Source organism: Lipophrys pholis, assembly GCF_963383615.2.
Source record: "Lipophrys pholis genome assembly, chromosome: 3".
NCBI classification, from domain to species: Eukaryota; Metazoa; Chordata; class Actinopteri; order Blenniiformes; family Blenniidae; genus Lipophrys; species Lipophrys pholis.
In genome coordinates this window covers 16,716,616-16,741,105 of record NC_137627.1, presented here as the reverse complement: position 1 = coordinate 16,741,105, position 24,490 = coordinate 16,716,616, and positions in this window count along the sequence as shown.

The following is a 24,490-nucleotide window of genomic DNA, read 5'->3' as shown; positions in this document are numbered from 1 at the left end:
GGAGCCTTGTGCTGCTGTTAAACTGCTGCCTGTGGCACAAAAAGACCATGCAACATTTTTACATCAGGAAAATAATAGTCTGCAGAAGTACTTTTACTGATATCACTATGAGAATTAGTCTTTTTACATTTCTACCCACTGGGTATAGATCTGCTTGCACACATGCACACAATTATACAAATATGTATAAGAGATGGGCTAACGGGCTGCTGATGAGATCGTCTGATTGTCACTTGGTGGGATCACCAACACCCGATGTCAAACACATAGTGGGGAAGCTTAGGCCTAATAAAGGTTAGCTTATAGCAGGTATAGCTATGGGGCAGTTTTGCTCTGTCAGTTACCCAGCTGCACCCTTTTCCTTAATTTTGTGTTTCTGACCTCAGGCTGCTGTACCAGTGGTAATGTGTTTCCACCTTGAATCGTTGAAGAGAAGTATCATCTGCCGTCAACATGATAGGTTTTATTTTGAAAATGACAGTAAATTCTTCTGGGATTTATGCCCCAAATGCTTCTGATGAAAATGTGAGTACAAATGACTGCAGATCACTCCAGGTGGTGATTAAACAAGTATTTTCCTGGATGTCTGTCACAATAGGTTGAAAAAAGGCTTTGTTTGTGCCTGAAATATAATCAGACTTTTAGTGGGAATAAGCCTAGGTTATACATGCATTTATAAGTACATGTAAAAACCTGCGCTGGGATGGGATGAATGAGTGGGAGTGGTAAATCTGTGAGCATACATCCCCTTCGTTTCCACCCTCACTCTTGGGTTTCATTATCAATCGTGCCCAGCTCTCCCAGGGCTCTGTAATTTCCAAATAAATAAATCATTAGTGGCTCCTGCATGAGGATTAATCAGTGGTTGCTGCTGCTGCTGCTGCTGCCTCTGCCTCTCCGTGGGAGTGTTCTGTCACTCCCACCACATTCACATCAAGCCCCATCAGCAGCACCTAGCTGGGCTGCGTCGATTGGCGGCGCTGACTATGGGGGATTAGAAGTGGCAGTCTGGAACCTCCACATAATGCCCACCTCCCCTCTTACCAGACACTTTCTTTCAGTTTGAGATCATTCCTCTACTCACTTAGATCCATTCAGACCTTTTGTAAGGACCAAGTACAGCAGAACCATATATTTACAGTATTTTCACATGTGCCATTTTATCTATAATGAAAATCAAAAAACGTGTGGATGATCCAACTTCCATTGACATGTGTTGATAGCTATTTTTAAAAGCTCTGGGTAATTAAGTCACTGAAGAAAAGGGGGGGGGGGGGGGGGGGGTGTTCATGGTGTGCATGGAGGGATTGATGCAGCGGAAGGGAGAGAGGACCGATAGGTGAAGAGAAGACAGGTTAGAGAAGGATGGGGAAGAATAAGTGCTCCGCTGGATCGAAGTGGAGGGTAGCAACCCCAACTAATCGGTCACAGAGCACTCAGGCCACAAGAGCAGTTAATGGATTGTTTATTTTCTGAAAATCAAATGGCTCTTCATTGTGGCGGGGACCTAATGCAGCCATACAAAGTACTTAAGAACATTATAATGATGTGTTGCATTTATTTAAACCAAAGTGGTACAAAAACACATAAAGCTAGAATGATAAAATTAATATTAAAAAAAAACTGTGTGTAGAAGTGAGAGCTGCTGTGAAAGAATAATGGCAAAATGCTGCCATTGGTCCCAAAACAAGTTGTTTAGGGACTCTTAATAGTTTCCCAACATAACCAATTTTTATGTGAGGAGGATTTTTCAAGCAACAAATAATATGGTGTTCTATCACTTTTTCTAAGTTTCATTCAGTGTCTCAGAAAACCATCTGAGATATATCCATTTAAGAGTGTGAAATTGCCCATATGCCACTGAGAGAGATGCACATTAATGTCTCTGGGACTCCGTTGCATTGTTTCATTTCAAGGCTTTTCTGGCTATTTTCTACCGTGTCATAATCATTCCGTTTTTCCCCACTCGTGCATTCATTACTCATGTGTAATTCAAAAATGCATTGTTTTACCACATTGTCTAGGATCACTGTTGTGTTTACTTGATGAATCATTTATTGGTAGAAACAAACTGAAACATTTAGCAGTATGTCTAATGGGTTTATCCAAGTCTTCACACATTTGAGGGAGAAAACATTTGGTATGAACATTACGCACCGTTTGCAGCGGGGCAGGGAACGACATGACGAAGATGTAGCCACGAAGCACCTCATGTTAAACATGAATCTAGATTAGCACGGTCGATCCAAGGGCAAACCGGAACAGATTGAATCAAAAAATGTCAAACAAGGTTTTTTGTTTGCTTTAAATGTGAGCAATGATTTTGAAATTGTCGATATTCTTGATTGAAGTTTCCTGGTAAAAGAAAAGGAGAAAAAAAAAAATAAAAAGGTGATGGGGTCTCTGTAGTGGTGAAGGCATAAATCGTTAAGACTGCTCACAGTGTCCGTGTACAAATACTTAATGTCTCCATCTTATTAAGGAATAAATCACCAGGCTTCATATGCATTACACTACAAGATCTCACAGCCTACATTTCTGCTTGTGTTCAGACATGCTTCGTGGCCACATTACAGCCATTACTTCCATACATCCATATTAGTGTCTGTGAAGGGGGCTGTGAGCCAGCAGGTTTGTGTTCAGGGTTACAGGTCCGCCGGGCACGAGTGGTCCATTATCTCCTCAGCCAGATAAGGATTTCATCATCCGTCATTTTTCATTCTCGTGAAGAAGAAATTGCTAAGCTGACCTTAACAATATTATCTCTTCACATGCGAGTAACTCTCGGTCAAGAACAGAATTTAAATAAAGCTTTAAGTGAAATAAAAAAGTTGCATCGACATAGTCTTAAAAAGCACAGAAATAAGGACTTACTTTCATAAAACTCTGTCAGTGAGTGATTTACGTAACATAGCAGCAATATTACCGGCATTTGTTATTGGTGCGTTCACTAACTATTTAACACAATGGGGTTTTGATGAATTAATATGAGTGATGTGGTTTTAATGACCGACCCGGTAAAGACTAATGAAACAGCTTGTTGAACAGTGTGATGAATTCAGAAACTGACCGTTGAACTTTGTTTGCAGTACCAAAGTCTTCAAAACGGGTATAAAATAACAGTCGAATTTTGTGGGGAAAATCTTTTATCACATTATTTAGAAATTACAGATTTTTCTCTTGAACGTATTTCACTGTTGATATTTTTAAACCTGGAAGTAAACTTAATTGCTGTTGGGGCAACAAGATTATTTCTTTTGTACCTTGCTTACACAATGGTGATTACATTATCATTTATTTCAACTTTGGCTCAGTTGTGCTTTTAGAGTTTGGTCGTAGTTGTTACCTTTTCCTCTTGTCCCGCAGAGACGGAGTCGCTGTTTGCAAAGAGAGAGTCTGACAGCCTCTTGCTGTTGCAAACTTTATTGATTTACTATTGATTCATTAGTGAGGCCACCAGACCAGAAAGGAAGAAAAGAAAGATAGAAAAAGTTTAAAGCAATGACATATCCAAGAAAAAAAAAAAAAAGGGAGGGGGTGCGTATGTGTCACTTCTCAGTGCCTTTTCAGGTCAGTTATCAGCTAAACCACCACAGCACCAAGCAACCTTCCAGAGCACCACTACCCCCACTGCCACACGCCACCGAGAACAGCACAAATCCAACTCAGAGGAGGGACAAACAGAACAACGGGGAGGAGACGGCCTCCAGCCATCATTTGTGCAATTCTGTTTACTTTCAAATGAGAGGATAGTGACGATGATGGGGGTTGCCACAGTGGATCGAGATTCTCGTGTCTGACATGGCACTAGTTAGTTTTTTCCCCGAAGTTCTTTTACACCAGATGCGCTTCCTGACACAACCATCCATATGATTCAAACCCCAACCTTTATTGAATTCTAATAATGACAATGGAGGTTTAACAGAAAATCATGTTCCATTTGACATCTCTTGTTTTTTTCTCATTAAATTCTATGTATAGCTGTGTAGTACAAACTAAATTTAAATCTGTAAAATAAGCCAAGCACTGATCTCACATAAGTGGCTGTGTTATTGCCATGTAAATCCATACACAGAAGCACAGACAATGCTGTACTGTCCAGTTCTGGCTTTGGAAACTGTTCAGAAAAGAAAGCAGTGGGTGTTTTTATTTTTTTCAGATTATTTTTCAATGCTGCTTGGCATGTTCCAATTTATGTACTTTGATTTCTTCTCTTGTCAAGAGAAAGCAGGACTTGTATGGTCTTGTAGCTACTACAATGATGCAGGAGAAAGTTATCTTTGAGATATAAAAATATACAGGAATCGATGACCCTCGACTTTGGCGTTCTAAAGATGATATTTTAAAAAGATAGACTGAGGAACAGTGCCTGCTCCCCTCACATGAAACAATACCAATAAAGCACTTTCTCCAATTTAATGTATATGCTAAATATAGCTCTGTGTGAAGCGAGTGTGTGTGTTCTTCTACAGTAGTGGGGACCGAAACCTGATTACACACAAACCTATGGGGACTCATGTTGCGATGGAAATCAATACATGTGTAGCTGAACTCATGTAAGATCAGGTTCAAATTAGGGTTAATGGGTTATGGTTAAGATGAATGTTACTGGTAAGCAACTGAAGTGAGGTAGATGAAATCTCCAGAAAATTTAATTCAATACCTGTGAGGCATAGATGCACATAATTTGTATGGGCTATTAGTTTGTTATTGAAAAATAGGTACAAAGAACGTAAAATTGTGTTTTTTGGGGTATTTTGAAGTACTGTTGCTTTTGTGCTTGCTTTGTACATCTGATATTGAAAGAACATTGTGTTTGTAAAAAAAAAAGAACCATACAATACATTTGTTTTGGAAATTATGCGTGGTACATATGTTTAAGGGATCTAATTTGATCACTTATGCTTGCTCGGTTAAATGTAGTTGCCGTATCAAAGCTAACATTATCAAAACTGAAGAAGGCAGACATATTTCAAATGTACTCCTAGCCCCTTGAGCCATAAGCTGTGCTTTGCCTGTCTGTTTGCCAAACGTGATCCAGCAACACTTAAGGATTAAAATTCCACCAGTGTACGAAAGCTTGAAGTTGAAGTGAAGTCTTGTTGACGAGAAAAGACACTGACAAGGACATGACACACACAACACATACTTGAACACTGAATAAAGGATTTGCCATCTCTCTATGTACGTGCCTATGCACAATACACACACTCGGTGTTTGTGTGAGTAAAGCCCACATACCGGTCAAAAACAGGCTCAGCCATTCTTTACACCAACACATGAACACAGTAGTGACAAGCTAGTCTCCCCTGTATCTATTTCTTCAGCTGTCCTTGTAAACGCCAGCAGGCCTGTTTATTGTTTTGAGTCTCTAAATAAATCGTAACATGCGTATATCATGACCAAACAGGCTTCCATTTCTTTTCCTCCAGCCAAGTTCTGTGCTTCGTTCCCTTCAGAGGTCTTGTTCCATCTCCCCTTCTCTCTCTGTCCCTCCCTCTCCCTCTCTCTCTCTCTCTTTCTTCTCTCTTCTCTCTTCTGTTTTTTTCTTTGTGGCTATGCAGACGTCAGAATGTCAAATTAAAGGGGAGGAGAAGAGACAGAAATGGTAGCCTCCATTTTCAGGGAAGAACAGCAGCGAGTGAAGCTCTAATTACTCTTACGAGCTTATGCTCGCACGCAGTGTGCATCGTAAACACAGCTTCCAATCACCATTGGCATTCTGCTCCACGGGAGAATCAAAAAAGACAAACCAGGGAAACGAGAGGGGAAGTGAGAGAAATGAAGAGAGAAGAGCAACTCCATCAAAGGTGGAGAGGGACGAGGAAGTGACAGAGGAAGGGGACTAAGTCTGGCAGGCAGAAAAACCATAAGAAACAAGAGAAAAAAGGGGGGGGAAAAGAAAGGAGCATTACCTTGGAATGAACAGAAAAGAAATTTCAATTATCATCAGCTATCAACACCACACTAAGTGTGTACCAAAGTCACTAGAACAGCAGAGCAAGTCTGGGTGCCTTTGATTCTTTGATAGAGCGCACATTGCAATCACTCAGAGACGTCACTCAAGTGGAGGACATTGGCGCCGTCGGCTCCCCCCACCACCACCACTACTTATGCTGTCTTTGTTGTCATCTATGTCCTTTTAAGTTGCAGACAGAGTGCAAATGATTGCGTACAGAAACGTGTAACTTTCCCACTGAGCTCCACCTACACCACCCACACAGTCAGGCAGTGCGCACAATGGTCAATTCCCCACATTTTGTCAGGGGAAAATGCATGGTGTATCTCAATGGAACTCTGGCTACAACGTCGATCCAATCAATACTCTCACAAGACGAGGCACACGCCCAGGACGGCTAAACATTAAGCCCCTAACAAGAGGACTCTGAGTCGGATCCACTCTAATGGGAAAAGATTACAGGTATACTTTGCGATTACGTTTGAACAGAACGTTAAGGACCTTTAATATTCTCCATGTCAGGACTGTCAAATATATAGCCTTTGGGTAAAAAATTACCTGCATTTATTTTATTTTTTTTTTAACAACTTGCCTTGGGCCAATTTTTGACCGTATGACCCACACAGGCGAGCAAACTACAATTTTTTAAATACAACTGAACTGGCATTTCTATTTTCTCGACTAATTCAACATAACATGACACAGAGTCCCAGAATGGAACAACAGAAGACGGCAAAGTAATACATTGCAAAGTGAACCCTATGGCTGGCTAAATAACATGAAAACAATATTATTTGCGCACATTGGTCTAGGGTGGGACTTTTCGGAGCTTGATTTTATATTTTGCCTGGTTTTCTCAAGAAATTTCAGTTCGATCAAATCTAACCAAGTCTTCTTCTCTCACGACTGTCTCCTCTAACCAAATGGAATCAAAGCCAGCAACATGTAGCCCCTAAAATAAAACAATGAAAAAGTCAGACACCACAGCTTTATATTATTGCTTACCACTCTAATTCCGATTGCCCATAGTATTATTGTCCTATTTTCTTGTTAAGGGTCTGAAAGCAAACCCATATCTGTTCCATAGTACAAGGGTCATGGAGCCCTCTACTCTTTGATCAAGAATAGTGTTCTTCTCTTCATGGCTTGATGAGGTACATGCGGATCCAACAATTTCAGATGAGATGAGCATCGAGAGGCCTTGATGACTGCCCTGGATGAAAAGTGCAACATGGACAGAAGGAGATGGCTGCAACAAATCATTGCAAACGGGAAGGCTAAATGAAACATATATTTAATAGAACTAGTACAGTCAGCCAAACTATTACCTCAGAATTGGTATGATATTCTTTACTTCTATAACATATTACTCTGAGTTTACATTGACCTTAATAAATCTCCAGTATAACCAACGTTTCTTTACACAAGCTCATCAGTTGCCTCAATAATAGAATAGAATAGAAATAGAACAGAAATGCTTTATTAATCCCAGAGGGAAGTTCTTGTACTATAGCACCACACTGAAAGAACACAGAATAATTAGCATATAAGTTAAAATATCAATATGACAGAGAAAAGTTAAACATGCAATGTTAAATATTAATACTCTATACGGGGCTAAGCAGTGACTGGTATAAGGATAGAAGAATGAAATTAACAGAAAAGCAGAAGAAACACTATTTAAAGAAGTTATATAGTCTTATTGCCACAGGGATGAAGGATCTCCTGTGGTGCTCTGTACTGCACATTGATGACATCATGGAGGGGATGAGAGACATTGTTCAGGATCGACCTCAGTTTGGACTGGATCCTCCTCTCCTACTACCTGTACAGTCCATCACTGAGACAATGTGTAGTCCTTCACGATGTCCACCCCCTGGATGGAGACGGGATACAGACACCCTATTCCTCCTCAGGTCCACCACCAGCTCTTTGTCACATTGAGCTGCAGTGGTAAGTGGCAGTGGTGGCTTAGACGTTGGAGAAGCATCCCTGGAAATCAGGGGTACTCAGGTTCGAATGCCACAGTTGCTGTGTCACCAGTCTGAGTCCCTGAGCAACGTGTATTCTCCTCCAAATCATAGAGATAGGATGGGTCAATGTGGAAAAATGGAATTTCCCCAAAGGGATAAATACATTTGCTAGTGCTGTTCATACTAAGTGATAAAGTTGTCCGGTCGCTCTGTACTCAGTCTCAACATCTCTGCTCATACATCCATCAATAAAATTCTGGAGATGACAGAAGTCTCAGTCCAGTACCGGAAGTTTATGTAGAGGGTAAAGACAAATGGAAGAGAGTATGGTCCCCTGAGGGGCCCCAGTGTTGCTGACCACTCTTCCTGACACAGTCCTGCAGACACTCATGCTGCAGCCTGCATTCACCTGCATCGATGTCAGCTTCCCACCCAGCAGAGCCCGGCCTGATGGTGTTGAAGGCACTGGAGAAGTCAAAGAAGATGACCCTCACTGTGCTGGCCAGTCTGTCTAGGTGGGCCTAAATGCAATTAATCATGAGCACACTGAGCCCTCCCGCTTTCTTCATACCACTGTCGATGCAATCCTGGTCCATCCGGACCGTCTGAAACCCGGCACTGTGTCTGGAAGATCAGAGTTTAGCCATGTCTCTGTGAACCACATTTAACTGCACTTTGGTACTCCCTCTGACTTTGGGCCAGTGCCGTCAGGTTGTCCATTATATCTGCCAGGGATCTCACGTTCCCAAAGCAAAGTCGAGTGACCGTTATGTCCGATACAAAAAGGCACGTTAGTTAGAGCAGAGAAAAGCTCACCAACCTAGGAAATTAAATCAAAGTGAAAAACAAAGGCAAACTAAAGCAAAAATTGAGAAAGAAAACGGGAGCCAACGTGACAGGATACATGTATCTTGCACACGCAACATATTGTCACCAATAGAACAGGACAAGTGTCCTTACACATCTGCAATAATTACAGTAGATTAGTGTTCTGGAAAACTCATTTTATGTCCACACATTAATACGACTTAGGACATTAAATCCTTCTTCTTCACAGGTCTCCAAGACCCTGACCTTCCCTGAAGGACTTGCTGACTCTTCTTAGCAAGGACAACCTTTGTGACGCACCAACAATCAGCCAGCTGAGTTTATTCACACAGAAGCCAGTGAGAAGAGAAGTAAAAATCCAGCGTGTTGAAAATCAAATAACCTTGCCAGTGCCAAGTTTCTCAATTTTATTTTTTTTTACATATTCTTTTCCTACTTCAAAAGACTACAAATGAGCTAAAGAGTGCTTCAACAAATTGAGGCCTTTATCCACTATGACATATTTGCAAATTCATTTTGTTCAAAAGTCAACATACGCATGATCGCGAGCCAAATTTTTAGATACGCTGCCACTTATTCACAAATCTCCCTTTACCTGCTTTTTTACAATACTCTTAAGACTGACAATGAACAGCTCAGTCCATTTTTGAAATTGGTCATATTATGCCCACAATTTAATGTGGTATAACATAGAATACAATTTTCTGTGTGCACCTGAGGTCACTTAGTGACTCTCAATTGTTTGTCTCTCTTTGTGATACACTGGTAACATGTTCACCCATAGTCAGCTGGGATCGGCTCCAACACCCCGTGACCCTGAAGACGATAAAGCAGTGCAGTGCATGTTATAATGAAAAGTGACCACCAAGAAAAGTTAAGATAGCCGGGTTGCCAGGTCAGTGTAAATGTTTTCAAGCTTGCAGGGAGCTGGAGCCCATCCCACCTCCGGGACAGGGTACACTCTGTATCAGTCACCGGTTCATCACACAACTAATAAACAGATGACATAAACATATTCTGTATGGACTGTGGTGTGAAGGTTGAATACTCAGAAAAAGTTGCCACAAAAAGGCTGGAATTGAATCAGGTTTGATTTACAAACGTCTTAGTCTAATCAGCTCAGCAAAACTGGTAACTACTACCCGCAATCTTTGAACTGTGACAGCTATAGAGCATCAAATTATGATGTCGCCTAATGACAAAAATATTACTTGATTATGTGGTATTACATCGGTTCCAGCATCCAGAGATTTTTCAGGTATTTTACTATATTTCTTTCTGTTCTTTAGCTATCGTGCCATCAGTCTGCAAAGGAATTTAACAATGCTGGTCACAGTATCAAATGGGAAAAAAAACAAAAAACAGAAAATGAAAACTGCAGAGTATGAGTCAATGCAGGCTAACTGGTCTATAGTGACATGTCATTATGGCATTCATGGTCAGGACCACATTTTTTATTTTCCTAATTAAGAACACCTTAGACGATTGTGAAAATGCTCTTCACTGGGACGCTAAAAGGCCCTGCAGCTCTCAAGCTTAGAGTTGCTCATCCTCACATTAGCTGGTATGAGTCACTGCTCGTTGCAGTCATTAACTGAGTGTTTGTGTGTGAGTTTGTACAAACACCAAAATCCTAAACTTGATCTGGAAAAAAAATGCAGTCAAAGGAGGGAAACAATCAAATTCTTGTGACCACTCCCTGCTTTTTAAATTAAATCTTTTCTCCTACTTACATTTGCATAGTAATCACACATCACCACGCTGACTCAATAATGTTGAGGTTCGGACGGTGGTGGGAAAACAGTCTGTTACAGGCGTCCTTGTTCTTGTTGTGGTTGAGGATTGCGTTTAGCTGTGGTTCTGCGGTTGTTTTACAGTAGATTGACTATGGCTCCCTTCAGATGCCTCAGATAAGAAGTGCAGATAGAGTGAGCATTGAGGACAGACGGATGGATAGACGGACGAGAACTGAAACATAAAAGTGTTTATAGTTGTCCGGGCCTCTATGTCTGACTTTATGGTTCACTGAAGGCATTATTGGGGGCTGCTGCAGAAGAGTCTCCTTCATGCTCAAATAACCTGACAAAAGCAGAGAAAAACATTGGCGAATACTACTATAATGGAGAAAGACACTGCATACATTGCATGGGAGCTGGATTTTTTTCTTAACTTAAGCTGTACAGAGGAAGAACAATAATTCTATCAGCACTTCTCTGAACAGAGTAAAAAAAAAAAAAGGCAAACTACAGTTCCAGCTTAACCTTTACAGTGGCCTACAATGCTATATTTTAATAAAATACCAACAATGGCTTCTTTTTTTTTTTGAGAAAGAGGCTCTGATGTGTTGCTTCCAGACAAGGAACTTTGGACCATACATTGAGTCGGCTGAATGTCTTGGCAGAAACTACAGATTTTATAACAATTAAATATTTTGTTGGATACGAGGATTCTCTCGAAAGATTCAACCTTGAAAAGACACAAATTAAGAAAGCAGTGAATAAGACCATCAGGGAACATTGAGAGTATGACTGTATAAAAGAGATTTCATCATATTTCATTATTTACTGGAGATACTGAGATATTCTCATTGAGAGAATCTTTTCTGAAACGGAAGTTTTTCTGAGACTGCCACTCTACAATGCTCTTTATACCTAGTCATGTTACTCACCACAAATAAATTAACCTAATTGAACAATGTGTTTACAAAACATGTTTTGAGAAATTTTAATGACTGTAATCTGTTTTTGATAATATTTTATACATCGTCATAACCTGTGATTCTAATGTTCAGACATGTTTTATGCTAACAAGGTGACCTGTCTTTAAATTCAAATTCACAGTTCAAAAAACTGCTTTGCTCGTCTTTGTTCTAGTAGTACAAACCGAGGACTCATGAATAGTTTAAGCCATCGTAAACAAAAGTCAATCCTATCAACACACCTCTCAAATCAACCATCCCCACTCCTGCTTCAGACACAAATGTGTCTCCATTATCTTGTGTGGGAACCGTTCTAGAAGAGGGTATGCCATCACTACAGCACAGGAAATGTCAACGTGTCTGAGAGCCAAAAGTACCGTCTCTCTGAAATGGCAGCTTCTATCAAAACAGCCAGGAGTAAGACTTATCTTTCTACATTAAGGCTCTTACTGCTGTAATACAATCAATATCTTATCGGCAAGAGCCAACAGACAATGACAGATTCCTAGTTTTTCTTGACTTCCGGTGTTTAAATATCATGCTCCACCTGTCAGCACACCAGAAACATACAAAAATAATATATGATTTAAAAAAAAAATTAAATCAACAGAAAGTTGGCGGTGAACATTATTTCAGGCCGACGGAGAAGTGCTGTCAATCTGTTGACTCTTGCTAATGGCGGAGCGAGGTGAGCAAAAACATGGCTCTATCCCGGTGGAGCTGTGGGCAATCATGTGGACGACCACCCTATTACAGGTGTGAGATGGGGCTAAATGGAGAAAAATGATGTCCAGTCAGGCGGGCAGGACCCCGTCCCCTAGCAGTTGTTCGGCAGTTTGATCTACAGCACGGGTCACCTTGTCCACCCACTTACAACAAAGCTACAGCCCAACTAAGCCCAATTCACAAAACACAGGGGAGGATATGATGAATCACTGGGTCAATATGATAGGGCGGCCTTTTCTCACCTCAGCACAGTGTCCTTATAACACTTAACCTTCAATTGAGGGAAAAATGATTTTAAATGCCCAAAGAAAAAAATCAGGGTAAGAACAAAATGGTGTGTTCATTCCCCCTTGGGGAATGAACACACTATGCTTACATTATTCACAATTATCTTTGTTTGCAGAGACTCTAGCTAATTAAAAGCATTATAATGTGTTTGACTGGAAGCCTCCAAATGCGAAAACGTTTAAGAAATACCACCAAAAAGAGGACAATGAAACATAAGCACAAACACTCTTTAGAAATGCTGAGTCATCAGCAGATAGATCAAGCTGGAGGAGCAACACATGCAGTGTTGCTTGGGGGATATGAGCAAAGTAGCAAGTAAAAACTGGCGACGTGTCACTATGCATCAATGCCAATATACAGTATACTGGTATAATGCAAATGGTAGACCCCAGCCAAAATATGATATATATTGTAATATTCTCAGCCGACTAATAGATGCCAGTTTCTTAAATATAACTTGAATAAATGTATAGTTACAAAAACAAGACCAAAGTATCTGTTTTTGTACAACCATAAAAATAAAATCTGAATTTTCAATTCACAATCTACAACATTAAGACACCAAGAGTGGCCCATTATGTGCAACCCAAAGGAAACTGTCTAGCCTATCCCTTCTTTGGCCTTGATATTGCACTCTAGTAATCTATCCAAAGCCCCTTTTCCACAAATTTATTGATATGGGAAGTCCTACCAACTAATTATTGTTTCTGCTGCCGAATAGCAATGTGGTGGACCTTAATTCATTTAGCTGACAAATCCCCAAATGCCTTCTTTGTACAATCTTGGGAATTGTCTAGAATCACTTTAAATTAGAGGACTAAACAAAGTAGCTCAGTCTGATGATGTGTATGTAATGCTTACTTTAATTAAGTTATAAGGTTAACGCTCAGTAGTGCAATGGACCCAGATTCGTTTATAGGAGCTTGGGGTGAATGAAATGCGGACACACAGAAATAAGGTTTTGTAGGCGAATTATATTGAAAACAAAATAGTTAAACACATTGAACATATAAATATAAATGAACGTTTTAAAGTGTACATGACAATAACAAACACAACAATAACAACAATAACTACACGAAGATACGGTTAACAAAAACCCGTATGACCTTTAGTCAGCGTTTCTTTTAGTGTTTCTGTCAAAAGAAAAGCAGAATCTTGTTTCCAAAAAAACAGAGTTCAGAGTTCATCAAAAACCTGATCTGAAAACAAGGTCAGGAGAAAATCTTATAAGTTTCACAAAATTAACAGTTCATGTTCATAAATAAAAATAATTTATTTCCGGAATCAATCATCAAAACAGTTGCGCAACACAATCAAAAACAATCTGAAATATAAACACTTTGAATAGTGATATCCGCGATCGCGGCTCCCGCTAACCCGGAAGTCGCGATTTTCACACAAAATAACTTTTTTCTCACTGCGATCAGATATCTAACGTACTGGTTCAGTGGAGACTGGGCTCCGACCACTCACCGTCAAATCTTGTGAACTGTCGTGATGTGGTTTCAAAGTTATGGTAACTTTCTGAAGGTTTGTTTGTATCTCGAGTCAGTATGTGGTCGCAGCGGAAGCATCGACTTGCCAACCGGAAGTGACGGCTGTCGGCCTTTTTTATGCTAGCGCCACTTGTGGCGGAAGGCTGGAGTGCATCAGCCGTCTGTAGCAGACATGGGTTACATGTACTATAATAACGTGATTAATATAAATATATGTGTAGGTAGGTCTCAGGGAATTCCACCCATCCATCTTTCAGACCGAGCTTACCCCGACATGTTGACGGGAGCTGGAATTTATTGTATTGTAAGTGATGTGAGGAAAGATGATACACAATGAACTGGTTGATTCTAAAGACAGCAGCCCAGAATATTAGCAACACATGTACATCTTAGGTGAGTGACATCAAATATCAGCCACTGCATTTACCTTGCAAGGGAAACTAGTAGGAGACCATAAACTGTCGGAATGGTTCCAGCAGACCTTCTCACTTGATTTGTCATTTAAAGCTTTCAACCCTTGAAACAAGAAAACTGGTCACTTTTAAGCGAGGGTTATCTGAAGAGCTCGCTATAAAAAATCTCAACTGAATTGGTTTTTAGGTACTTGTACTTCAGTGCGGGAGACATAAAAGGGATTTCTATCTCGTTGCCAGGTATTGCAAGTATTTAGGGAAAAGTGATTCTGGCTGTGAGACGGGCTCTTTTAACAAGAGTCTGTTATTAGCCGGGATGTTTAAAGAAAAGGAAGCACCAACCACTGACAGGAGCATCTGGCACATGACTGTAAAGGACCTATAAAAATGCATCAGGAATGTAGTAAGACGTAATTTGGAAAGATATATCCATGTGCCTCCTTACTACATAGGTAGTTGTCTGAAGCTACTGCAAACTTGGCCCATTGTTAAAGCTGATAATACTCTTTTGATAGAGAGCTGTGTTTGACAAATGCTGTTTTTTAAGCTTCAGAAAGCTTTTGATCCTTCTTGCACCGGCACCACAATTAACCTCATGGTCACATCACTGCTCGTGATGAGAGCAGAAAGGCAGCTAGGAGCCTTTCTCTGTTTTCCTTCCAACACAGTAAACCACACCATCCCCGCAGTATAATCACCGTAACATTGTTCGCGGGGACTTGACATGCCTCTAATGAGATGTCAGCAAAAGGAGGCAGAGAAAGATGCTGCTTGTACACTTGCCTCAATACCTGTACCAAATGAAGTGCTATCCTCCTGATAAAGTGCTATACCGCAGGCCGGAAACCTCGCCGGCCCTTTTGATTATATTTTCCAGATATTTAATGTATATTACCCACACAGCCTATTATAATGCATATAATAGGCAGTGTGGGTAATTATACGTTTGCTACTCTGAAATCGGGAAGAAAAGGTTAACTCTCTGACAGGTTGATTATGTAAGTGCTTGAACACAAATCTCTGTGTGCATCTATACGTCTGTGTGTGCATCTGTGAGATTTAAAGGGCAGCCCTAAACGTCAATGGATCTTTGTTTCTCAGGGGCATTTGTCCACTGCACCTGACCTACATTGCACTCAGGCTTTATTAAGTGTGCTTTTTTTTTACCAAAACTTGGCCTGATGCCCCCTCAACCACACACTTCTTTTCCCCAGAAGGGCCACAGGCAATCATACTCAAAAGTGATTCATCATGGAAAAACTGAAAGAAAAAAAAAAAAAATCTCTGTGCTGTGATGAAAACCAAGGTTCAGAAATATATGAGCTCTCAACTATGCAGCATTACTTTCACAGTGTTCAACCATTTTGCAGAACATATTCAAATGTAACAGCCGTCCAAAAACAATATTCTCAAAAATAAACAGGATCAATCTCACACGGAAAAGAAAAACATTCACTTAAAACACTCAGTGACACCTGTTAATACAGATACTTTCTGTAAAGTTTTTTCTTTGTTTGTGTATGCCACTGATAAATTGAGCTTTATCAACAATTGCATTAAGTTCTAATTTACAATAAAGACAATGACAGTAATATTCCAAAGAAGGTAAACGTTATTTCTGAATTTGTCAAATGGAATGATGTCAGACAACATGGAGACCCAATTAATATAATACAATAGCATGTCTGTTGCAATATTGCAGTAAAAGCTTGCTGGTTAAATAGCATTATCATGAAAGTCATGTCCAAATGATGAAAAGATTCTGGCCAATGCAGCAACAAGAGTTTTCCCACTGAAGTCTGATGAGAAACACTGGTAAACAGATTTTAGATACCATTTATTTAGTTCCTATACAATTTTGGAAAACAAAACTTTTTTGTTTTATTAATGTACATTCTCCTAGAATGTACACCAAACAACATTTGTAGTACTTCCTTAAAAGTTATCCTGCTATCTTTTCTTTGCTCCCTGCTCTCTTAAACTCAAACTGGCATGTATGTGGCCACATAATTGAAACGAGTTTGATACTATTGGCATAGTTGTTGTTAATTATAATCAAATACTGTTTTCCTGCCACATTATGAATGAAAAATATTTTACCTTAAAAATTTACTTGAGAGTACAAACTGATCCTTTCACTCACGACAATAATTTCCATGTTTATTTCCTTGTATTGATGGACATCTTTTGTTTACATGGTTATATTAGCCTCTGTTGTTCTGGATGTATAGCAGTAGTCCACAAACATATTTTTTTCACTATTTTTTTTTTTTTCTTTCACTGTTCTGTGTGGTGAGCGTGTTTATCGACATGTAGTCAATAATTCGACAAACATTGCCTAATAAATCACATTCACACTAGTCTCAAAGATACAACTTTAAACAGTGGGGAATAAGTTCAATAATAATGGACTGTCTTGGACAATTAAATAATTAGTCAAAGTAGGATTGATTCATGCACAGTGTGCACACAAATAGACCTTTTCACAAGAGACAGCTGGTGGCCTCCAATCACTTCATGAATCTAACAGGGAAAACTCAACATTCATAATTATAATGATAAAGAAAATAACACAGAAGTAATGAAGACTTTCCTTAATAAGATTAGTTGGGGCACAAACACTGTATCAAAGCATCCTTGACATGTCTTGACGCAAACTTGCGTACTGTGTATATTCTTTAAAAGTAAGTCTGTAACAGATAACATCCAGCAGAAAAGAAGAATAAGCTGTCAAATGTGGAGCAATATGTAAAATTATTCCAACCCATTATTGTAACTCCAGCAAGCGTCTACTGCACAGACGTTCATCGGGTGGGTGTGTCAGAGTCTGCACACACGGATATGTGTCACACAACTGAGATGAAATACTGCTGCATATAGACTACTTATATATGAAGAAAAAAAATCATCTATCATACTGAGTTCTGCGAAGTCATGAGCCATACGAACAGGCTGAGGAGCTGTCTATCACTACTAGAACGAGAGTCAGAGAGCTGTAACTAAAAAAGGTGGGATCATCAAGTGTCAGGCAGGACAAGGGAGATTGACCTGGATCACAAAGAAGTATTTATTGACTGTAATTTACCTCAACTGTACAAACACGTCACTTTTAGGTACACACAACAATACAACCAAGTTCAACAACTAATTGCTCCACTTTAGAACAATCACCCGGAAGATGATGACTTAATATCATGAAGATCACCTTTTAACGTTCCAAAACAGCCCAGAGCCCATCAAGGCAGGAAGCCCACCAGACCTCTGAAGGTGATAGAGAGCATAAATATGTTAGCAGCACAGGCTTTAAATCCTGGAAATTGTGAGGTGTGGCCTTCATGAATTAAATATGTTGGTCCAACCCATACCACAGAACCAGGACTGGATTCAGATTCTGAGAATTTAGAGGACAAATTTTGCTTTCTGTGTGGATATAGTGCAATGCACTGCCATCAAATACGTGACATCCACAGGAATGGCATGAACCAGGGTTTTCTTGCAAGACATCACTCAAAGCATAACACTGCTGCTGCTGGTTTTTCCTTGTTTGCCCCAGGTAAGAAATGGGCATGGACCTGGAAAAAAAATCCCTTCTTCAACTGATCCATGATCCAGTTCTGACATTCTTTTTCCCATTGCTGATGCTTTAAAGAATGGAGAGGAGTCACCTTAGAGAGCCTGAATGCTTCATGTCTATGCAGAACTGTACACGGAGGGGAGTAGATGGACGGGTAGGGGGGCAGAGTAATGCAAAGTATCTCCTTCTTACAGAAGATATGTTAAAAAGTAAAGCCATTTAAGTTACAGAGCCTTGTCTGTTAGATTGGACGACATGGGAAAACCTTTGCCCAGGCTTGTTCAAAAGCCTGGGCCGCCAGTGACCTCTCATCAATGGAAGGAGGTAAATGTAGTGAATTGTTAATCTCGACCACTGATGAGACTGATGGGAACATTAGAACAGTTTCTTTGGAGGTGCTTTGACTAGATGTCTAGTGATCGTTCAACCTCACTTGTCTTGTCTTCAGCTTCTAACACATAATTCTCAAGAGAAACTGTTCATATGCTGCCTAACATATCCCACCAAACTGTAACCAATCATGATGTTATGGCCAATTCTTGCATTGTCCACACCATTCTATTCAACACACAATCTAAATTGTGCTTTCCAGGTAAATTCGTAAAAGTACTTTTTGTAATATTTATTGTAAAACACGTTTCAAAAGTTTTTCCTAGCTTTTTTTTCTTTTGTTGAATTTCTTACCCTTCATCAGACAGAACACCATGCCGGCAGCGACAGAGAAGACAAAGAAAGCTTTGATTGACCAATATAAAGTCATCCAGGCTTTGTACATTAGGTGTTGAGCATGAGCGGCAGACACCTGGGTTACTAATTTGCATCTCATAAACATAGTGCCTAGACCGCCTCTGTTTATTTTATCTCTGATCTCTGACATTGAAGCAGAGCAGCTGCTGTGAACGGGATTGTCTATTTATAAACTGCATTTCTATTACAAAAATTGCCAACATGGCGTGGGTGTAGGGCTGGGTTGGTGCCTTAGTATAGGTGGGTGTGAGAAAGAAAGACAGTAAATGTAAGTGCAACGTGTGTGCCAAGAAGTGATTATAAATCAACAGTCACACATACATTTGGCGGTGTTCATGTATTACCATTTATGGCTTTTACCTCTGATGTAACCATGGCAATTTGCAATGATAAAACAGCATGACTACCAAGAGACAAAGGATGCAAAATGCATTCACAATGAGAGTGTGTTCGAACACAGCAGAAGCAAAGCAGGTAGAGGGCAACTGAGTTGTTATGGAATCAGGAGGCTAAAAGTGATATGGCCTTTAATGTGTCCATCCCACTGCCTGCACAGAAGCCATCAACCTCATACAGCAGTGACTATGAGCAACCCACCAGAAGCAAACATCATGGTTCACTAATCTCCGTCTGCAGCCTCCCCCTCTTCTTTTTCCTCTGCTCCTCTAATCAATAGCAAACTACAGCAGACACCAGGTTCGAAGAGGCTGCGAGTCCACTGATCCCAATCACCGTCCTTCAGGAGATAAGGCCTGTACAGGAAAGACAGTACAGTAATTGCCTGCAACAAAATAGTCGGCTTTAAACACTTTTTTTTTTTCTTCCCTCAATTCAACTCATTAGTGTAATTACAATGTTGAAGGCAAGAGGAGAAGATCCGCTAGTCTGAACTACAAAAGACCAGGAAATGAATGTCAGCGGACAAAATCTGCTTGAAAGCATCTCTCTTTGTCACACAAGCACAAGTCAGCCCAGATCTGCCACTCTCTTTCGCTCCACGTTACCAAGGTTTCTTTTCTTTTCCGAGGCTTTCTTCAGGCTCTGCTTATCCACAACAGGTGTTTCTGATGGTGAACCTGATGCTGGTGCTTATTGCAGGAATCACTTGCATTCCGGGAGGGGAAATAGCGAGTGTCTCCCTTGGGGAAGTGAGATGGCACAGTAACAGATGAAGCCCTATAACATGTACATGGACCAGGCAATTTCTCCAAGCAGATGTGCACCAAGCTGTGACGCAACTCATTCATCAGCTCGTGTACAGAATTCCTTCAGATACCCATGTACTCAAGGTAAGACAAGGCTCTGAAAAAAGTGGATAGCTCAAGGGAGGAATGTACAAAGTGATTAACGGGTGATCAATCACAATTTGAGATAATGTTCCTTCCAACTACCAAGGTGCATTCAGATCTGTAGTACACCTTGAAATGGTGTGAACTGTCTCGCTGTGTTAATTAGATACATATCTGTACAAGCATATCATTGTGATAAGAGTACTTCCCCAATGAGGCACTAATAATGCATTCACATGAGTGCAATCTTGTAGTCGTAGCACCAGTACAAAAACTAGTTATTACTCTCAAAGTCCCTACCCAGCTGAATATTATTTTTTCCTTTTTCCCCCTGCTTTTGATGGGGAAAGATTTATGTGAACAAATCACAGGTTGGACCAACAGTAATTAGGTGTGAAAAACTCCCAACTAGACTCAAACAACAACAAAATAAAAACTATATGCAGTCGAGTGATTGTGTGTGGCTCTACAGCTCATTATACACAGAAAAACAGAAATGTGTAAAGAAAGAAAAGTAAAGAGCCAAGTTTGCCATAGTTTGAACTAAACCATTTCTAATGAAGGACATTTCTTTTGAAATGTCGATCGTGATTTTTCAGATTTCTCATTGTAGGAGGTACAAAATGACCTTGTTCTATTTTTATTCCAAAATTGTCAATCATCTCCTGGACATTCGTTTTCACAAGCTCAGTTGTTTGAGACCCACAAAACTGGTGTGCATGCAACACTGCGGGACCAAAAAGCGACTGAATCAACCAATTGGTGATTGAAGGAATGAACAGCAAACCTATCTTTACGATTAGCAATCATGAGAGAGATCAAGAGAGAGAGATGGTAGGACGTTTCACAGTGAAATATTTTCTTAACCGCAGAACTGCATATGCACACTATACGGTCAATATTGTTTCTGGACATGCGAGCAGACCGACAGCAAAATAATGAGGGATTCCAGAGTGTTTGAACAGCATTTACAAGCTCCAAATGTGGAATGGGCGATCCAACAAAGAAAGACCATTCAAAAGAGCTTGAATGTTTTTCTCATACTGTCATTTCCTCTGTGTGGATACGTATACGGTTCCATTTGAAAAAGAAAAAAAAAAAACACCAGCTATTCACCTGACATGCACAAGTCTTTTCACATGTGGGGCGTGGGTTTTCAAAATGATGCCTTCTGAACAGGAAATCTCTTTGAAACAAAACTATGGCATTTCCAGTTGATAGTTGTTGTGTAAACAGTGAAATAATGTCAAAGATGGTAGCGTATGGACGTACGGTATGCAGCCAGCAGTGATGAAATGTATCAATCAAAGAAGAAAGACCCACCAAATATCTCCAAGAATACCATCCAAAGCATTTAAGGTGATTTTCTGGATGATTGGGCTTTGTTGATATGCTACTCAAATTAATAAGAATAATAATGGGCAGCGCTGACTTTGCCAGCAAGAACTCCTCTCTTCTTTCAAATCAGAAAACGTACATTTATTTTCTGTCAATTCATTCAATTGATAATAGAAACATAGTTTTGCAACCTTTGACAATAAGAAAAGCACAACTTTAAAAGGAACCTGCGATTGACAGCTAGAAACGGCCTCTCTGTCGCTAGGTTCAACCGTCTTTTTTTCTATGGAGTTGCTTTCATACAGCCGAGTCAGCCAATCAAAGCAGTTCCATAGCCAATAGCCATGGCCATTAAACAAAAACGGCGGTGTGGCAAAATGTACATGTGCACAACAGTTAAGATTAGTTTTAAATTATGAAATGGCTTCAATGAAGCATTAGGAGTACTTACTGCAGTTCATTCCAACCTCCAGCACATACGATCACAGGATGAACTCCTGCACCAGCTGTTTCGATATACGACAGAAATGATTATGCCCTGCATGCAATTCTTCGTAAATGGGACATCACAAGCAACTAAAACATAAAACTGAATATTGTTTAATTGCCCTACACATATGGCAACACTGAATTCTGGATAATTCACAGCTCATAGGCTCCATATTGCCCATTTATACAACGCAATACTGTCTTCATAAAACTTTGAAAACAACTTAGAATGACGGTCCATTTAGCCTGTAATCTGACAATTGCGCATTGTAGTAGAGTTTGATCATCCAATTGGCACTCTTTAAAATCGATTTGATTGGCGGAAGGGTGGGCTGAGCATTTGTGGCGTGGAAATGAAAGTCAGGAACTGCAGATGCTGTTTGATTACAGTTGGCTCCTGAAAGTTACCGATGAAGTTTAAACTGGGCATTCATCAACATTGTTCAAGCGAAAACAATGGATCTCTCTCCCTCTTTTTCTCTCTCTCTCTCTCTCTGTCTCCCTCTCTCTCGTCTTTCTCCCTACGTCCCTCCCTCCCTCTCATCATGTTTGAATAGGTCAGAAATTATTATTCTGTAATGATAAAGACTCTTTGGCAGCAGATGGGCAAAGTACAGTTGTGTGTGAGCATGGGGTGTAGGCGAGTGAAAGACTGCTCATGTATAGTGCGAGCTAAAAGAGGCATCGCGCAGCAAGACCGTCTCCAACTTTTCCTGTCTTCTCCATATGCAAGATAAATGATGTGATCAGCATGAGCATGCAGGTAATTATAAGCAATGTGCTCAACATCTTATCTCTGCCTGCATCCCTGCTAATGAAAGACGTGTATGAAATGGAGAGCGGCAACAATCTAGGCAGATAGGGCAGAAGGAGTTCAAAAAACAAGTTTTGAATAGAAGAACGTTCACATTCATGCATATTGTAACGCAAGCTTTCACTGGTAGGGATCAGCTGTATTGTAAATTCTCCCTTGAATCTGTAATGTAAAACATTAGGGCATGGTCTTGCATATACAGTATTTTGCCAAGAGATCATAATGAATACACAGATCAATTGTCCTACAGGGGAAACGGCGGTTCAAGTTCTGCAAATTCAACATCAGTCAACATCTGAGGTGCAAATGGAGTCTGATAAACAATGACAGACCTATCCGTTCCTGGAACATAAATTCACTCATGTACAGGTTGTGTATCCTGTCGCAATGCATCATAAAAATATATAGCACATCATTAATTCATGCAAAGTAATCAAATGTAGTGCAATCTAGACTTGCAATAAAAAGTGACAAATTTATAGAAAAATAGATCTAAAAAAGCTTACAGTAATAAATAAAAGGGTCACTCGACTATTGCACAGCATTAAGTGTAACTGACCATTGCTCGATATACTGATATTTTAGCCATGTGAATGAGTAAGTACTGTGATTTCATGTTTTCCTTGCCTAATTTTAACTGTTGCTCTTCTAATCAAAGAGCAAACTTACAGTCAGTGGCAACTTGCGGGTCCTTGACATAACCTCTGTGAGTCTGAATCAACAGTCTGGTCTTATGCTTTGAATATCACCAGAGTATGTGTGGGTGGTTGGCTGGGTTGTTAATTTCTCACTTCACAAAGACCACCATCTATCTACTGCCATAGCTGGAACTAAACATTTGTATAAGTCTGCGGTTAGATGGCTGTCATCTGAAGTCTTTGCATTGTGTTCGTGTGCAACTATTAACGGAGGACGTGGATGGTCGTGCATGAGCTGATGCTGTGGTCAGGCTCGGCGTGCTACAATTTTTAAAAATAAACAGTCGTTTCACGGTGTAGTCAGCATGTGACACATACGGTTATGTAATTAGGTGAAATGCTTTCAAGCTTGTCTGAGTCCAAAGCCTTTCCGAATTTAGTCTTCATTATGTACCAAGATAACCAACCCCTGGTTCCGCCTTTCTAGCCAGTACATTTCTGCATGGCCTGACATGCAAAAATGGCTGCGCTATTTTTGGACCTTTTTAATCTCACTCTATTTAGTACAGTTTTTTTTTTCTCTTCTAAAAATCTGATTGAAAACCTTGAAACGATCAGTGGGGGGGTAGACAGTGATTTCACCTTTTACACAAAAACATTGCCTCAGTTCATAACTGTGCTATTCACACAGTGAAAATGAAGAGGGAAGAGAGTTTTAAGGTCAACCAAGCTCACCATATCTAAAATGCTATTAACACCCTTACTGTCATCTGCTGTGCTCATCAGAATAAAATGAGTTCATAGATTACCCGCAATCCTAGGGCATTCGATTGCAGTTCACTGACTGAGTGAGTCTCGCTTCTCTGTTCCAAATCTCTCTAGTAACTCTGTAGCCCCTGAGGAGGGTACCATCTGAATACTGATGCATTCATTCTCCCAGTCAGAACACAGTGAGGAGCCATAATCCCAAGGCCGTTGTGCAAGGACGTCCTCCTTGAACCATAATCACCCTTACATCTCTTATCAGCCCCAGCCTGGCGCACATGATTAAAAAGTGGCCGGGACATATAGCCTCTGCACCTTGTATATGACTACTTTCAGCTGTCGCATGTCAATCAAACCGAGCGGTGTTGCCGTGCACCGACATGTGACCCCGACTAGCCAATTAGAATAACTGAAAACTCACATGGCTAAGGGGGTCTCGGGAGAAATAGTGA